Source organism: Solanum tuberosum, unplaced genomic scaffold (assembly GCF_000226075.1).
Source record: "Solanum tuberosum cultivar DM 1-3 516 R44 unplaced genomic scaffold, SolTub_3.0 scf00049, whole genome shotgun sequence".
Lineage (NCBI taxonomy): Eukaryota > Viridiplantae > Streptophyta > Magnoliopsida > Solanales > Solanaceae > Solanum > Solanum tuberosum.
Window position 1 is genome coordinate 138802 of NW_006238974.1, and position 4422 is coordinate 143223.

A 4422-nucleotide genomic window follows, 5' to 3' on the forward strand; every position below is an offset into this window, starting at 1 on the left:
AGTTGCATAAAATAAGAAACTTTTGGGACTTTTCTACACAAAATCCTGACTATAGTGGTGTTACACCCGTTGTAGCGACTTGCATGGAGACAGGGACTCGTAAATCCTTTTCCAAACCTCATTTTGTAACACACCTTCGAATCTTGACTTTCTAAATTAACCTCTTCACGCCAAATCTGATACATTAGAGTTTTACTCACCCAAATTCGATTCCGAAAGGCCTATTGGATTCCTTAATGTCTACTAGGAAATACGATCAAAGCTTAGACATACCACCTTATCTATTCCTTAATTTTCCTAGACCCTGTCTCACTCAAATTTCGTCTGAGACTGGCTTAGCCTACAATTTTTATGTCATTGCCAAAAAGACTTTTGGCTCAATTCTTTCACCATTGGTCCCCCATAACGACCAGAAGCGGTCGTTACAATTTTTTACCCCATGTATCCGAGATACTTGTATCTGAGTGTATCTAGACGCCTCAAATACATATATCCGAAAATTTTCTAAGACTCATAATAATGCAAACTAGCATGAATCTAAGTAATTGATTTCTACCAATAGAATTTCTGTTAAGTTACCATGTAAGTTACCTTATATATAAAAGGAGAGATTGAAACTGCTAGAGTTTTACGTACGTCAATTTAATTGATTGATAAGAAAATAAGATGTCTTGGCAAATTTTCTGTCATTAATTAATGCAGATAGATGTATGCTTTAAGAATGAAAAAACTCTAAGCCCGTTGCTTTATGGGCAAACAAGACTTGCGTGTACGTTTGTGAAGCCACATTTCCCTTTTAAGCAATATAGTGCCTTCATTTTTACACAGTATTCAATATTTGTATTTAAAATTCAACTAATTTAAATAAATATTTTACAAAGATATTGCTAAAGATGGAACTTCCAAAGAAAAGTTTTCATTCTCAAGACATAAATTCGAAATCTTAAACTAAAAGGGAAGGAACCTTAATCATCTCACCAAAACTCACACTCATCATGTTGGTACAAGCAATATACATGTTTGTGTAAGCAACAAATAGCTATCTTCTATGAAGTATCTATTATCACGAGTCTACTTTAAAATATTATAATATCTGATTTCTCTTATTTTAATTTTACATTACCAATTATATTGCACATTTATTATGAATGTTTCTTGTAGTTATTTTTAAGATGACTTGCAGATGGTGCAAAACTTAAATACTGGTAAAAGACAAAAGTTAAACTCTATATAAAATCTATACTTGATTTCATAATCATACAAACTATCTAATGTAGTTAAGAGCACGTGTTTCAAATATTTAACAAACACAAATATTATGCTCTTTTTTTTTTAAGATATGACTTTCAAAATATTTTTTAAAAAATCATAAATTCAATGTTGAGTTAAACTATGGCATAAATCGAAGGGGTGGAAGAAATATATTACATGGAAAAGTTCAAAAGGTAAAAAAATTAAATATAGGGCCGTAGGTCAAGAATATGATCGTGTCGATTAGTGTCACATGCTCACAATTTTGTTTAGTTCTTATGGAATGGTTAACAAGATGATTGATTCACAAAAATTTCTTAAATACACAATTTGTTTTATTATACTTTTAAAAAATTTCTATCAGAAAAAATTACAGCTCTTTTCTATTTTCGGAACGTTACTTTAGGCGATGTATCGGTCGGATACATCATTTTACAACAGATACATCGCTTTATACGATATATCTGGACATACGCGATGTATCGGGACATTGAGTGATGTATCTGAAACTGAGATGCGATGTATCAGGACTTGGAGGGGTGTATTCGAAATAGAGACGTAATGTATAAGTACATTTTGGGATATATCCGGATTCCACCAAATTTAAAGAATTTTTGTAATTTGGAAAATAATAGACATATAATGTAATTAGCTCTTAACAATATATAATTTATAATGTAATTAGCTCTTAACAATATATAATTTATGTAAAATTCTCACAACTTTATGTACTTTTGCTAAAGAAAAAATAAATTAAAAAGATAAAAGGGAAAATATCCGGTCTTTTTAAATTACACTTGCCAAAGCTATAAGAAATTTAAAATACTAGGAGGAAACAATTATGGGCAAATTATCACTGCCTTAAATATGTGTGAGTGGCTTATATATACATGTACTTATGATAACCTCAAAAAAATGAGTTTACAAGATCAAAATGAATAAAATAATATCCTGAATGTAAGGAAAATTTGTATATACTTGTGAATTATACATTATAAGATAGTATATATACGCATCTGATATTACCATTAAATGAATTTATCACAATTAACAATAATTTGATATAGATGTATATTACTAATCATGATAAACTGATAAAAATATATTTATGAGGCGTGACATGTTTGTTGTGTATTTGCCCTGAGTTTCTTATCATAAATGACTAGTTTTTTTTTGTAGGAAAAGGTTTTTGACTCTATAAATAGAGGTTCATACCTTCTAACATAGTAGCATTCACAATGTAGTTCTAGGGACTCTGGGTGTTTTGTGTAGGGGAAGAAATGGTGGGACACAAGTGTTACGTTAATTCTTGTGTGAATTTCATTTTATTCCGAGTGAATAGTGTGAGGTCATTTCTATCAATATTTTATACTCTCATATTTATATAGTGAATTGATCATCTCCTCTTGTAGATATAGGTTGGTTGACCGGACTACTTTAAATCTGTATGTCTTTTGATATATTTCTCGTTTGTCTTCTTACTCATGATTTTCGAGGTTTATTTTGTTAGCTTTTACATGACACCTAATTATTTCGATCATAACAATGTTTTTATAGGATTGATGTAAACTAGTGTTGGCAAAGTGAGATTTGGCTCCTCTACACATTTTCTCTCCTTTTCTTTAAGCGCATATTTATAAGATGTCACATGTTTTCATAGGTTTGATGTAAGCTACTGTAGACAAACTGAGATTTGACTCCTTTTCTTTATATTTTTTTCTTCATTTTCTTAAGTGCATATTTAATTGAATGACATTCGTCAAATTTTAAATTTAAAGGTCATGAATAAACTAATTTAACAAATCTTTTTTTGACTATAATTAAAAACAAATTAAAATCTTTTTTGCTTACTTTACTTCAAAAAGAAAAATTCCATCTTCCATAAATTTTGATTCCTCATTAATATATATATATATATATATATATATTACATCTCCATATATAATTATCATTTCCCTTATCTAAAAAAGGAATACTCTCCAATTATTTTACAATCTGACAAAAATCCAAAGATAAAGTAACAAAATAATTGAGAAAGGAAAATAGCTAATTTCGTTTTAAACGGAAATGTTGTAAAATATTTTACAAATACCTTATACCACTACGCAATATCTTCTTCTCTCCATTTTTCTTTTATGTAGCGTAATTTTACTCACCAAATAAGGATTCTGTTTACTCGATAAAAGTTATATTTTTAAAAAAAAAAATCTGTCAAAGATAGTTGACAAGATTTCAACTAAAAATAAACAAAAAATATAATGTTATATGTTTAAGTAATTTAAAAATATAATTAAAGGAGACAGAATTTGTGGAAGATGAGATTTTCCTTATTGAGTTTTTTTTTCATAATTTGTTCTTTAATTATGGTTAAGAGACTTGTTAAATTAATTTAATTTAAACCTTCAAATTATAAATATATATGACAAATGTTACTCATCCAAATATGTACTTCAGGAAATTGAGAGAAAATGTAATAAAAAGGAGCCAAATCCGACCATAGCAATAGGCATGTAGCCAGCTTAATTTTAATGTAACCTTAAGGGGTTGTTTGATTCACTTAGTAGTTGTGTGGGGGTACACTATATATTATTAGGTGGTGATTAATAATAGGGTTAAATTTGAGAGATTTTTCTTTATCACTCTAACCTTTCTCTCGTGTTTTAAAGTATTATGCATATATATGTCTTTTATTTTAATTCTCTTTAATAGTGGTATTTTAAATCTATGACGTTTTATTGTAAATGAAGTATTATTGTAAATAAAGTACTATTTATTAATTTCATTCTTTTTCTGAAAAAAAATTGTTTGTGTTCTCTGTTACAATCATATAAATCATCTACAAAAGGGATATGATGGAATATTAATATTATCATTTTAATTTAGTAAAGTACCACTTTTTATAAGAATAAAAATAAGGAAGATGAGTGCAATATTTTAAAGAGCAACTTTCACATATAGCAAACACAAAATTCATATTTGTATACTATAGCAAAGTTTGCATAATTGCGCTCCATAGCAAACATATATATGTATAATTCGCTATACATATACAAAAAAAAAACAGTTGTATAATCTGCTTTGGTATACATATACAAAAAGATCAATTGTATAAAGTGAGAGAGGCGAGTGAGAGAGCGAGATCTGGGAGAGTGACGAGCGAGATCTGGGAGA